Here is a 15535-nt window from a genome sequence, read left to right as displayed (position 1 = left end):
TTGAATTACAAGCTATGATAGATGCTAAGAAGACTAAGTACAGAGTGCTTTGTACGGTTTCACATGGATATGTATCCCAGACTTTACATCCAAAATTATAGTACTTGAGAAGGGCTGTACCTTATCCCTAATACATATATTGGCCTGCCTATTTCACCAAATTATTGTGAGGATCAACTGTCTAAAAATTGCATAAATGAATTTCTCATAGAGAGGCAGCGGTAAGCTAAAAGCAAAACTTTTATTATCACTTGGAAAGTTACATTTGTGGACACCTGCATCCTATATTTCAAGTCTAATTTGGTGGTAATATCTCTGATAATGAAGTTTGAGAATATGGTCTCTCCATTAGGTATACGTATTTTTTTAAAGCAGCTGTACAAGGATTCTCATACAAGCAGAAAAAATAATACCAGAGTTCCAAACTGGCCGCTGAATAGCAAGAGGAGGAAAAGCTCTTCACATAAGGTAGGCAGGTGTGCTTTCAGACTGAATAAGCATTATGTTGGAACAATGCAGGAAAGATGATAGTATCTGGAAACGTACTGTCAAGTATCATAATTAGTTTTCAGGTATTATGAAGTGAAAAGGATACACGAGTTCCAAGATGATTGTAATGAAAGACTCCATGCTTAACTTGGCAGCTCGTAGCCACAATGATATTACTAAGAATGGAGACAGAACTACATAATTTTGGATAGCATTTGTTAAAGCATAGCTCAAATCAGACAAATTACTAAGTTATTATCTTTTTCTGTAATCCTTCATTGTCTACCAAATTAAGTACATCCTCTTCCAAGGCCTTCTATAATATGTTCCAAACTCTCTGACTTTTTTCTTTAAACTTTATGACATCTATCTTGCTAAACTTTTTATAATTCTTCAATCATATTTTGTTCTTCATGCTTTCTTCATTCTTTTTACATAAAATACTCCTTTAACTTTTTTTTCTTTGCCCATTATTCAAGGTCCATTTCAAAATACAAATCTATCTTCTGTATATTGTCTTTTTTTGATCCATCTTTAACTGAATGTGCTCTCCCTTTTCTAAACCTCTCCAGGACTATGTGTCTTTTTTCATCATGTCTTTAGTGAGTACTTAGCATCTACAGGGAGAAACTGCACCCAAGAATTATAAGTAAATTAGCCCTTAGAGTTAAACTTTAAAATCAATGCTAAAGATTCAGTGCAGAGCTAGAAGGGCTCCCAAAGGAGGAGAAATAGTTCCCAGTTCTAAAAGACTTGATCATAATCTGATTGAGTCTGTTAAGATATTGAAAGAATGAATTAGACAACCATATTACATCAGACTTGGATGCAATAATTCAGAGAAGTGCCTGGCAAACTTTGGCAGTGACATCCAAAGGAAGTTTGAAGAAGAAGCCTTAGGATCAGTGTTTGTGTATTTTAGCAAGCAAGCATATTTCTAAGGTGTTTAAGCATTCTGTGAAGTAAAGGACTTTTAGTAGTATAAACACCCTTTTGGAAAACCATCTCAGCAGTGCGATTCTTGCTACCAAACACAAACATGTACATACATTTGCATTCATTCTTCCCTTCTTTCTCTTGCTGTCCTGCTTTAATAGAGGAAGTGTCTCTTCTCTTAGCTAAATCAAATCTTTGCACCTATGCCCTGGATCCCATCCCCTTTCTGTATTCTCATACATTGTATCCTATCCATTATTCCTCAATCCCTGTATATTTAAATGTTCAATTGCAGAAGCCAGAAAAGTAAGCATCATCCTTGAGATTTCAGTTTAGCATTATCCAAAGGCAGAACATAAGATAAGGATTCAATAGCGAGAAGTTTATTTAAGACTTCCAGGGAACACCAGTAGAAGAATGAGAAGTGATACAGCGTAGGGAAAACAGCCAACAAAGGGTAGCATTTAAGTCTGCTACCCCTGTATGCAACCAGACCTTGATCAGGAAATGGTGGAAAACACATGCCTCAGGATTATCCTACCTAAAGGAGGTACATCAGTGTGATAATGTGAGCAATTTTGTGGTCTCACTCTCCAGTGAAACTGGTGAAAATGATAAAAAATTCCAACCATTTTAAGTCTCTGGACATGGTCCCAAGGGCATGCAGAAAATGAAGAAACATTTATTCGAGAAAATCTACTAAAGTTCGGAAGGAACAGGGAGAGTAAGTGGTATTTGAACTGAGACCTACTTTCTCCCTCCCCCTTCCCAACTCAGTGAGGTGGAAACTCTAGACTGTTGCAGTCAAGAATGCAGTGCTCTCTCTCCGCCCACCTCCCAAGAAAGGAAGCATGTCTTATCCTGCCTCAGTTAGCTGTTATATCTAAGTTCTGGATTAGCAGAGCTGGGGCGGGGGGGGCGCTCCCTTTTTCGGTCCACCCCCACTCCTAGGACGGAGAGTGTACCTTGTGTGTGGAGTGACTGAGAATACTGGGGCCTCAATTGCCCTTGCTCATAAATTTCCATGTTGGGAGAGGCAATCTGAGAAGATGTGAGGCTACTTCCCGCACCCTCCCACCCCACCCTGGTCCACACCAACTAGGGGGTCAGCTCCTAAAATGGAGGGTGCCACTCACAGAGATGTGTGTAAATGTCCCTATGCCCAGCTCCAGGGTCATGGTTCAGGGAATCTTCCTGGGTAGAGAAGCAGGCTATAAAACTGGTAGCTCCTAATCTCTTCCCAAAGGAAATGACTTCATTTGTGACCCTCGATGGAAAAGTTCAACACTTGGTGTGCTCTCAAAAATAGTAGAAGTAGTTGTGAAAGACAATTTGGAGGAGATTGGTAGATTCATTGGAAATACAGGCTAAACTTTGGGCCAGTTAGTTTGCCCAAGAGCACCTAAGAAAGAGACAGCTGGCTGGAGCCCACTTGGGATCAAAACAAATCTCAAACACTGACCTCAGGAATTAATCCTTTCAAAGGAACCCAACATTGTTTATTTTAATTTGTGGAGCAATTTATGCCACACTGCATTGTTGAAAACAATACAGCGCTCAGCTAGAAATTAGTGGAATTTAGCAGCTTCATGTTCTCAGGGAAAGGGACAATCAGAGAGAGCCCTGCAAAAACCACCATCATCTCAGTATAACTGTGGACATATCCAAAGCTGTACCTTCTGAGTAGCAACATCAGAGGCTTAACACTCTAGGGGTAATACACACTTAAGTAAAATAATCCAATCTTTAAACAAATTAACAAGCAAATAACAAGCCCCAAAGAGGGGTGACCATCTTCCACTCTTGCTATAATATAATATCTATAATGTCCAGTTTGCAACAAAATTTCTGAGACATGCAATGAAACAGGAAAGTAATGACCCATATACCAGAAAACAGCAGGCAACTAAAACTGCCTGTGACCAGATGTCATATTTAACTGACAGAGCCTTCAAAGTCGTCATTATGACTATGATAAGAAAAATAAACGAGACCATGATTAAAGAGAATAAAAGAAAATGTGATGACAATGTTTTGTTAAATAGAGAGTAGCAATTGACTGAAATGCTAAAAAAAGAACCAAATGGGAATTCTAGAGTTGAAAAGTACAATAACTGAAATGAAAAATTTACTAGAGGGTCTCAAAGGAGATTTTAACTGGCAGAAGAAAGATTATTGAACTTGAAGACAGATTGATAGAGATTATGCAAATCCAAAGGACAGAGATTAAAAAGAACGAAGAAAAATGAACAGAGCCTCAGTGAAATGTGGGATAGTATTAAGTGCACAGGTAATTGGAGTACAAGAAAGAAAGGAGAGAGAAAGGAGCAGAAAATTTTCAAAGAAATAATGACTTAAGACTTTCCAAATTTATTTAAAAACAATAGTCTACACATCCAGGAATCTCAATGAATTCCAAATAAGACAAACCAAAAAACATCCACAACGGGCACATCATAGTAAAAATGCTGAAAGCCAAAGGCAAAAAATCTTGAAAGCAGCAAGAAAAAAACCCAAGTTGTCACTTACAAGAATAGCCCTTTAGATTAGATTAACAGGTTTCGTCCCCTCAGAATCAGTAGAGGCCAGCAGGCAGTGGCATAATGTATTCAAAGTGCTCAGAGGGAAAAAAACCTGTCTACCAAGAATCCTATATTCAGCAAAGCTATCTTTCAAAAATGAAGACAAAATAAAGGCATTTGGAGATGAACAAAAACTGAGAGGAATTGTTGCCAATAGACACATCTTAACAAGAAAATCACTGAATTGTACATTTTAAATTGTACACTTTAAACAGTAAATTATATCTCTCTATATTAAATAAGTACATGAATTACATTTCAATAAAACCTTTTTGAGACTGAATGTCAATACTATGACATAGTATGAGTGTGTTTCATGTTTGGTAATTGCAATCATTGTTGCTTTTGTTGTGGTCATCCATGTACAATGCTTGGTGTCAGTCGATTTATCTCTTGTAAAAATAAAATACAGTGTGTGTGTGTGAAAAAAAAAAAAAAAAAAAAGAAAAAAAAAAACCTTTTTGAAATGAAGAATATCTCACCTGAGTGGTGGGGATGATTAGACATTTATAACTAATTCCCAATAGTTGAGGGTGCTTCTGGTGGTAAATTTCCTGGCACATCCAGCCTTTGCAAATGGGCAGAGCAGCCATGGTAATTATGGCCATTTGCCTCTGATGGTTACCTGCATCCTAAAGACCCTTGCTATTCCAGAATCCTGTCATTACCAATCATAGTAATTAGTTCAGTTACATCATAGTAGTTCCCTACTGTCCACCACTGTCTGCAAAGGACAGTCACAATTGAGCTTCTTACCCATGCCCGTGCCCCTTACTAACTCATTTCTTATTGTTTTATTAAAGCATCCTTTGGGATTTCAAAGGAAATATAGTCAACTGGTAGGCTCTCTGGTGATATGTATGAATTTATTCTAGCATGCCCACCTCTCTGCTCCTGTCACCAACACTCTATAAGGCAGTTCTGGCATCTCTACCTAATTTACTATGGGCCAACAAAACAAATAAGGATATAAATATAAATATATATATGTATCTATATATCTATATCTATATAAAACTGCCATTTAAAATAGGTTGCATTTTTATTTCCACATACCTAAGTTTGGGATAATAAATCCCGTATGTAGGGTTAACTTTAAATTATCTCTGCAGCAAATTTTAGATGCAAGTTGCCAGCCTCCTGCCAAGGAACAGATGGTGTCTGGACCACCTTCCCCTCTGTCATTGGATATGTGTTTTCAGAATATAAAATCACGCTTTCATTAGCCTTCTCAGTGGATATAGATGTCCATTTGATCCACATAGATATTTTATACAAATATATTAATTCATGAACTTCAAAGTTAAATATGATTCATATCTAAATGTTCTGCTAATTTAAAACATCTGCACATGCATTCCTTAATTTTTCCATTGGGACATGTAAATGAAAGTTGGCTATTACATTTATAATGCAACTCTTTTTTTTTTTTCAGTGCTTAAATTGTCATTTGTAAACGTCCTATTTGTATAAGAAATTTTAACATCCTCTGGCATCACAAGTTTCAAAAGAAGTGCTATAGCTGGCAACACATCTCTCAGGACACGTGATATTTAACATATCAGTCAGTGTGTGTCGTTAGTTTCTCTTGGCCAATTGGTTCCTCAAATGCGAATAACTTGTGGACCAGCAGGCAGTGAGCGATGTCAGGCTATTGTGCTAAGATTCCTTTTTGTCTAGAAAGAAGTAACCTGCTTGTGTCCCTTCCAAGTCCTGAGCAGTGTGATTTTAACATGTTGGCTTTCTTTTTGTGTTAGGTGAACTAGGAAGCTGTGCATATGTCACAAAATTGAATGTTGAAGAGTTAAGGGCACTGTTGTTTAAAAAAAATGTAAAGGACCCCAAAACCAAAAAAACAGTTTCTGCTCCAGTTGAATGTGAATACTGATTTCAGAGGAGTTGAAAGCTATGTTTTATGGTCTGTTACCAAAATAGCATTTGCTAAAGTTAGGGATAAAACCTCACTGTAGTAATTCAAATTTAAATTTTAGAAACCAGTTTAGACCTCAAAAGTGAGATTCCATAAAAAGAATTATTCATAATGAAGAATGGCATAATTCTTTAAAGTTTATATGTAACTGTCACATCTCTAGGATTTAACACATGATGCCAAAAAGCCAGTTGTTAGTTTTCTAACATTAAATCAAACAGTTAAAACTTAAAAGTGCCAAGATAATTTGGAACAAAAAATATCTGTGACATGCTTAGTTAAAAACAGAAGAGCAGGGCCAAATGGAAACTATTTTTTTGTAGCTTAAGGTTTTTAATACTTAACTCCACCATCTTATTCATTACATAAGGATGAAATTAAAATAGAATATCAATCTAAATTGCAGGTAAAAACATGACTATATTTCAAGTATTTAGATACGCTGACATTTAAGTTAGTTCAGATATTTCTGCAAATGAGTGAGAGTTTTGAAAGAGCCAAAGGTTCTGTTTGATAATTTTGGTGATCTATTTAAATTTGTGGTGATCTTAACTGGAAACTTCCCATAAAATGAAAGGTGATACATGTGAAAATCAAAGACTTATTTATATTTACCCACTTACCCACTTTTGTCTTTATCCTTCATGTTACCTTCACGTTGTGTTAACTAGCACAGTAAAGCAGAAAAAGGAGAGAAATTATACAAAACCATGATCAACTGTCTTTTAAAAGATTAATATATCTGATTCACACATGCAAATTTAAAACGTCCCTGACTTGACCAAAAACAAACCTACAAATAAAAATAAATTCTGTAATCTGGAATTTGATAGGATACTATGCCAAGGTCTACTATCACATATTTAAAATTTACTTTCATAACAAAATCTATATAACAGTGTCACAGAATATTTGGAATTTAAAAATAAATTATGCTAAAATAGCAATTATCATTTTTCTTTTCCATTCTTATTTTCATAAGTGGATTTTCATAATTATGCTCATAGATTTGAACTATTATTTAGATGCTTAAACTCAGTAATTTTTTCTGTTGCTCCATAGATTTGTAACTGTATTATTAAAGGTTGTATAATATTTTGTAAAGTGAATATTTAATAATTTACTTAACAATTGTCATATGATTGTATTTAGTCTGAATTCTCTGATTGGTATAGGTAATGTAATTGCAGCAGATATTAATCAGCTTTAGTGACTCATATCTTCCTGTGTTTATGCCCTTGCTTAATTTCCCCTTCATGAGGGACTCTGAGTTTGGCCATGTGACTTACTTGGCAAATGGAATATCAGTAAATGTGATGCAAGCAGGGGCTTGAAAAATGCTTGCACATTGGGGCTTGTTCTCTTTAAAAGCTACCACTATGTGCAGACGTCCAGGCTAGTCTGCTGGAGACATGTGGCCTAGCCAACAGCCAGCAACAGACTAAAGACACGTGGGTGAGTGCCTTTTAGATCATCCAGGTACAGTAGATCCAACAGATTGGTGCAGCTGCATGAGTGACCCTGCTGCAGACAGCAGAAAAACCACTTAGTTAAGCACAAAGCAAATTGATAACCCATAGTTATAGATAAATGAAGTGGTTGTTTTTTATGCCACTACAGTTTGGAAGTGGCAGTAGAAAACTGACAAAGACAATTGCCTGACTTCACCCTTTAGGCCAAAGTTAGTGAAAGGGAGGACATCAGCATTAATGTCTACGCTGCACAGAGGAGGTGGCACGGTGCTGGCTGGTAGCAGCATATACAAGAAATTGATGAGGTAGTCTCCGGAAGCAAGGCACAGTCCCAAACATCAAGTCTATAGGAGTTGGCAGAGAACGTGTGCCAGGCACAAAACCAAGGGTATATAAATGCACTTATGGATCAAGGAGTGAAAGGGTTTGTGCAGGGAAAAGTTGGTGATACCCCTTGAGGCAATGGATGAAGTCAGATAGGAGTCTTTTTCTGGAACAGCAGGGCTTTAGCTTGTAGGAAAATTCAGGTTAATAATTGACTTTGGCTTGTTATTTTTTGGGGGGTTGACCCTTGGTAATGAGATCATAGGGTCAAAAACTAGAAATATTATTTTTGGTATATAATATATCATTCTCATTCATTGTTAAATCTTTCTTTTTAATTATAAATACTTCAAACATACAAAAACTAACATAGTAAACATCTGTATAGCCCCATTTTAATGTTTTGACTTTGGCTTCATACCAATATTTTTTGTTTTTTGAAGTAATATCATTGATACAGTTACCCTCTATATCTTTCCATTCCCTTTATTGGTCACATGAGTTACAAGCAAGGGTGATAATCAAAATAATTAGCAGCAGTTTGCTAAGAGTGACTTGAGGCCCTCTGCTGGATCATGCAGGTGTCTGGGAGCTCCTGGAAGGGCTGGGAAGGGGTCTTAGGGGAGCACAGAGCAGCTGCTAATAATCATAACTGGTGCTGAATTATTTTAAATATAGCTATGACTTTCCCAGTGTGTACTAGCTGAAGATCAGCCTTGATTATAAATATCCTCTCCCAATCTGGTTGCCTTTTTACTTTTTAATGGTGGGTTTGGTGCATTTATTTGATTTTGGTGAATAGAAGCTTTTATATTTAATGACATCAAATGTATCTATCTTTTTCCTTTATAATCAGTGCCTTTTTTGTCTTTGTTCAAAAATTCTTTGTTAAACAAAATATTTCCTTCTAAAATATATGGAAGTGCTCTTCATTTTTAGATCTTTAATCCATGTAAATTTTATTTTTCTTTCCTGTGAGGTAGGGATTTAATTTTATCCTTTACTGTATAGATATGCAAACTCTGCCACTTATTAGCAGTGTGTCCTTGTCCAAGTTACCTGATATCTCTGTGCTGTAGTTTCCTCATCAATGAAATGGGGTTAATAATAGTCTTTACCTCATAAATTACTGAAGAGATTAAATAAAATAATAGGTGTAAAATATCTACAACAATACTTGTTACATAATGGCCATCCTGCAATTATTAGCTAATAGACCTCCCAACTTGTTTAGCAAAATTTATTGAATAGTCTCTACTTTACCTAGTGATTTGACAAGCCTCATAGATATATGTGGGTTCATTTCTAAGCTCTGTATTATGTTTCTTGATATATTTATCCCTCTTTGAACTTTTGATTGTCATAATTTTATAGCAATTTTTGATATTGGTGGAGTGCTCCCTAAATATTATTCAAAATTGTCTTTTTTTTTAACTCTTGATGAATTTTATGTCAAAATTGTTGATTTCTATGAAAATTACTGTTGGAATTTTTATGGGAGTTGCATTGAGTTTACAAGTATTTCGTGTAAAACTATCATCTTTATGATATTAATTCTTATGAATAAACAATACTTCATTGATTTAGGTCTTCTTTTATTTATTATTTCAAAACCTACTTGTATTAACTAATTATACCAGGAGGATATGGAATCTTTGAATCCTAGTGTAGGCTGCTCATTCCCCATGCTCCAGAAACCAACAGGCTAGGAGGCAGAGTTGTCAGAATTAGAATTGTTGGCATATCTCCTCTCTGCTTAAAATTCTTCCATAGTTTCCCACAGCTCATCAAATTTTCAAACTCTTTAACGTGATAACAAATACATTCCATGTTTCCCAGATTTATATCTCTGGTCCAGGCTTCTTCACTAACGGTCCAGAAATGGCCTGCTTTTCATTTGCATTGGATATCTAAGATACATTGGAAACTGAACTCGTCATCTCCTTATACACATGATCTCCTCACTGACTCTGAATGCTCATGAAATGGCATCTTCATCCACTCGGTTGTTCAGGATAAAAATCTTAAAATCATTCTTGACTCTTTTCTTACTCTCACATTCTAGGTCAATTCATCATCTTGGTGGCAGTTTCTTCGAAACATATCCTGAATCCAAATTTTTCTGCCCCCCCACCCCCCCAGCTATCATGCTACGACAAGTCATCATCAGCTCTAATCTGGATTAATGAAGAACCCTTGAAACTTGTCCCTTCTTCTATCCCTTTTGCTCTCTTCTGATCAGTTTTTCACCTAACAGCCTAAGCACTCTTAAAATAAAAATCGTGTCACTCCCATGCTCAAGCTCTCCAATGGCTTTCCATTATACTTAAGGGTAAAAACTCTGCTCCTGTCCAAGTCATCCTTCAAGTTCTGGCCTGTGTCCACTCTCAGACCTCATCTCTGATCACTTTCCCTTTTGGACAATCTGCTTTGGACACACTGGTCTTCTTGCTGTTCCCTAATCAGGCAGACTTATTCCCGCCTCAGAATCTTTGAACTGTCTGTTCTCCCTGCCTAGAATGGTCTTGGAAACAGTTAGACTATCGGTGAAAAGTGAGAGCTGGGGAAATGTACATTAGTAATTTGACGGTCAGACTGTTTTCTGATTTTGGTTCAAATTTTGCTAGCTTTACAAAACAAATTCAAATGCTTTTCACTCAAAAGTGCATCCATCTAACAGTTTCAATGGCATAGGAACTAGCTTGTTTTCTTAATTATCTTATTATAGAAAATTCTAAGTATATATAAATGTAGAAAAAATTTAGTGTAATGAACCGACTATAACTGTCAGTGTTATTAAATATCCAATCACATTTCCTCAGCTGCTACTATTTTTAATACTGCTTGTTTAAATCAGGGATAAATAAGGTCCATATATTTGTACTCGATGAATTTATCTCATTGATCTGCTTTAATTTCTCTCGTTTTTCCTTGTACCTGAATTGTTGAACAACTTAGGTCATTTTTTTTGCTGTATAGTTTCCATTTAACACATTCCTCTTAACTGTGTATTTCTTGTAAATTCTTAGTTAAAGATAGAGGCTGGCTCAGATTCAGGTTCTATTTTTTTGTCAAGACTACTTCATAGATAGCATGGTGTGATTCTAGTGGAAGTACGAAATATATTTTTTTGTTGTTGTTACCACCCATTGATCACCATTGCTTACATCCATTATTTCATTAAGACTTTCAAAATGGTAATATTCTAATTCCATAAACCTTTCATGAAAGAAATTTTTCCTTAACAGCAATTTGGTTACTTTGAGGTAGAGTTTTATAGAAAAGGCAGATATGTCAATCCCAAACTGCCAATTTATCCCTCCCCCTCTGCCTTTCCCCTTTGGTAATGATAAATTTGTTTTCGAAGACTGTGAGTCTGTTTCTGTTTTGTTAATAATTTCATTTGTATTATCTTTTTAGAGTCCACATATAAGTGATATCATATGATATTTGTCTTTGTCTGACTTACTTCACTTAGTATGATAGTCTGTAGGTTCAAAAATAGTAATCAACAAGGACCTACTGTATAGCACAGGGAACTCAACTCAGCATTCTGTAATAACCTATGTGGGAAAAGAATCTGAAAAGAATGGATATATGTATATGTATAACTGAACCACTTTGCTGTACACCTGAAACTAGCACAACATTGCAAATCAACTATACCCCAATATAAAATAAAAACTAAATTAAAAAAAGAAAAGGCAGATAAATGTTTGATTTTCCCCTTATTTAGCAATTTTCAGTAGCATATGTTGGTTCCATAGCATTTTCCATGGGTTGCTACTTATGTTTTAATTCATCCATGTTGTTTAATAACTGGATGAATTAATATAAAATCATTGACTGTGATAGCATAATCGAAGCTTGACAATAAAGGTGAAATCTTTGAAGGAAAGATCACCAGATTTGAATATATAAAAATATTTATGTTGTTAAATATTTTAACAAATAAATGTGAAGAATAGACTAAGGAATTTATTGGCAAACGACATGGCAAACAATGGGCAAATGGCTCCTGGGCTTTTTTTCAGTTGACGTCTTTTAGTTCTCTGCATTTTTATCTTTGTAAATCCATCTGTTTAAATACTTGAAAACTTTAAAAGAAAAAGAAATGTCTGTGGAAGTGCAGTTATTTAGTAAACGTGAAAAAATAGAAGTGTCAGACATCACTCAATCTTTATTTTCTTCCTCTTAACATCAGAGTGAAATATTTTCATTGTTCAACTATTCTTTTTCTTGAGATATATATTGTTAATCAGTTATCCTGTACTGTGTCTTAGTTTCTCATCTTCCTAATTTTTATATAACCAGTAGAATGTGATTTTCTCAGAGAATCATCTAAATACAATGGGTATAAAGCAACCCCGGAAGAAAGAGGCTATAATTAGGCTTATGGTACTTTATAATATGATCCCCACCCTCCCACCCCACCTCCCTAGCACTTTTACCCTAAAACATGATTAGGCTGTTCCTGGTTCTTTCTTTACTGTAGATGTTTGGGAAGTATGTATGTGTGTGTTTGTGGGGAGTATGTGGGGAAGGTGTGCGTGTGTGTATCAGGGAATGCAGGGGTGTGGGTAGTAGGGTAAGAGGCCCTAATTTTCATTGGTTTATTATTTTTTTTTTCTTAAAAGCCTATTAAGTTAGTGGAGTCGTACTCACAAGTGGCTCAACTTTTAAAAAATCTTTAGGGATAGATGTTTAATAAACCAGAATCTTCTGGCTGGTTGATATTGACATGTACAGCGATATCTTAGCTTCACGAGATATTTTAGGTCTCAACACAGTTTCTGACACCTACGTGTTTGTATTGCTTTTGCTTCTCTTTTCCAATGGAAGAAAGGTCAGGAATATTCAATGTGAGGAATTTTCCATACCTGATGCTTTATTTTTGCATCTCAGGTCTACACGTTTTGATAATCACAAACAGAACTTTGAAAGTACTAAAATTCACCTTATCTTTCAGTGTTTATTCAGGAGAGTGGAATTATTATTATTTTTATTGGTGTTGCTATTTTCTGTTATTTTATTGTCAAAGAAAGAAAGGGCTCTCAGACCAAATATTCGCGGAAAGTCAGAATGCTGGTTTTCAGTTCACCTGGGGCAGAACTGAATCCACTTCTTTGGCAGAAAAATATCAGGAACACACATTAATGTTCACTGCTCTTAGTCCAACCTAAGAATGCATTCATCTAGTATAGTTATATTAGACTCGTGTACTATCATATCTCTCTTTTGACTGGCTTTATGACACTTACATGAGGAAGGGTGCATGAAAAACTATAATCTGTAAAATGTACTGATGGCACTGAGCTTTCTAAGTTCCACTCCTTTGTCATTCTATTTAAAAGTTTTATGTTTAGGATCTGTTCTTTAACAGAATGGCCTATGCTACCTCCATCCCCCTCCTCATGTATACTTCTTACCACTCTTTGCTAAGAGAATCCATCTCAGAATGGATGTAGAAATATAAGACAAGAGTAATTATAGAGGAAGTGGGTGACCAGTTTTCCAGTTGCTTAGAAGAAATGAAAGAGGTGAACTGTTTTATTGTTTGCAGATTTTGCATTTATCTGCCCAGGAAAAATTGGAGTAGTCAAGAAAACATACTTCTAACATTGATTCTGGCTAGTAACTTTGCTCAGTTTCTGGCAAATATAATGATTGCTTCCTGGTCCAGTTTATCATGTCTTGGTATAAATTATTTTCAGATTACTGTTGTAAATTGATTGTCGGTCCTAGTTTTTGAAGTGGTAAGAGTTTTTTGCTTTCTTCAAGATCCACTGTATTTTATATTGGGGTGTTCAAAGATACTGCATCAGGGTTGACTCCTGGAGAGTTCATATTTTAAAACCAAACTAGTTTTTGTTTCTTTCTGACAATATAGTTTCTGAAAACTGACTTTCCTTTATACTGTCTCAACTTTATATTTCTTTCTTATGTTTCCCCCAGGGGCCTAATTACGAATCCCTACTAGACTTCTGAGCGCTAATAGTGTTTAAAGTTTGGTGAGCTCTTTGTTAATGCTTTTCCCAATTGGCTGGAAAAAAGCTGTTTACTTCCTGATCTGTGTGTTTCTACTTCACCTTCATGGAATAAACCATATTTATGGGTTTTTTTTTCTTTCTATAGTAGAACATATGAAATTTTGAGCTTTCACTGAAGCTACTTATTTGGCTAATTAAATGCTTTTTAGATTTAACATACTCTTTGTATTCATCAATATTGACTAATTAAAATTTGTAAAGCTCAAAATAGACCTAGAGATATATTCTTGATAGAGATCTACCTGCTGGAAGCTAAGGTATGCATCACAATGACAGAAAATTTCAATGACAGTAAACGGAAGTCATACTATTATTTCCAGTTTTTTCAGTCAGCCTCATTGTGCTCTACACAAGGGGGATGATACTCAGAAACAAAAGGGCTAAAACATCTGGAAAATCCCAATGTGATTTGGTATTTGATAAGTAAGGAATGTCAAAAATAGAAGAGTTTCTAAATATGAGAGTTCTATGTTGTTGGCGTGCATGTGGTGTTTTCTTGTTGGGAATGTGCAGGGGAAGGAAAATAAATAATTCTATCCAACAGCCTGCCTCTGCTGAGCCTAGGTTTCATACTGAGAGAAGACTAAGAATAGCAGTAACTAGTCTAGAAAGCTTCCACTGTCCGAAGCAGTTCTTTCCCACAGAGAACCACTTTCGTCTGCAACTTTCCCAGAGAGATCCCCACTTTGACTGCTACACTGCACATCTTGCTCAGAAGTGTAGTAACTTTCTTATCCCCTTATCCTTTTTCACGTATTTGACCTGCTTGTCAAAACTGCTGTGGGAATGAGAAATACTTTGTGCACATTCAGCCTCTCATCGCACCTCTCACGTGTGCGGGGCCTCCTTCTGAGTGAAGTCACAGCAGATACACTCTGTCTTAGAAATAATAGACGAATTGCCTACACTCATTCGTGAACTTCTGGTATCGCCCAAAACAAACTGAAGAAACAATGTAACCCCTCATTTTAAAATTTAATCTTTTACAGCCTGCTGTCTGAGGCAGTTCCTCTATGAATCTGCTGACATTTTAAATTCTACTTTGGAAATTTCCTCTCTATTTCAAATATCCACTCTACTCAAAATTTTATATAAAGTTATCCCCTCCGTATACTATCAATATGAAACTTCTTCCTTCTTTCTTTCCTAAGGCATTCTAAGTTGCTTCAGGAACCAGCTCCCTTAAGAGAAAACCACTAAATCTTGCTGCTTACGCTGCAGCCCTAAATCTTACCGTAGTGCTTTTCAGAGTGAGAAATATTTTCTGTGTAAGCTCCTGCAAGGTTCACAGGCTTACTAGATTGTGCTTTCTAGCTAATAGGAAAGAAAAGAAAACTGCAGAAGCCCCTAGAGAACCTTCTGGCAGAAAGTAGATAACACAAAATAAAATCACTCTTTTATTTTATTAAGGACCTTTGTGAAGGTTCATTTAAAACAATTTAGTCTGTCTAACATAATTAAGTCACTAAGCAGCATCAGATAGTAGCCAGTTACAGTCTTGGATTGGTAATGTTTAATTCATTTATAATTACTCTAATACATGTCTAGGAAGCAGGCACAGGATTTTACAAAATGAAATATGATGAGTAAGGACAGTTGAATGATGAATCATAAAATAGATTATATTGTAGTCATTTGAGCTGCTATTTGAAATGTATGGCTGCCAACTGGCAACCAGAGGTTTTTTTTTCTTTTGTTTGTTTGTTTTTTGTTTTTGATAAATAAGTTCAATAAAGCTATCCAGATAGGAAA

The sequence above is a fragment of the Balaenoptera ricei genome, chromosome 7 (genome assembly GCF_028023285.1).
Source record: "Balaenoptera ricei isolate mBalRic1 chromosome 7, mBalRic1.hap2, whole genome shotgun sequence".
Classification (NCBI taxonomy): domain Eukaryota; kingdom Metazoa; phylum Chordata; class Mammalia; order Artiodactyla; family Balaenopteridae; genus Balaenoptera; species Balaenoptera ricei.
Note: the sequence above shows the minus strand (reverse complement) of the source record.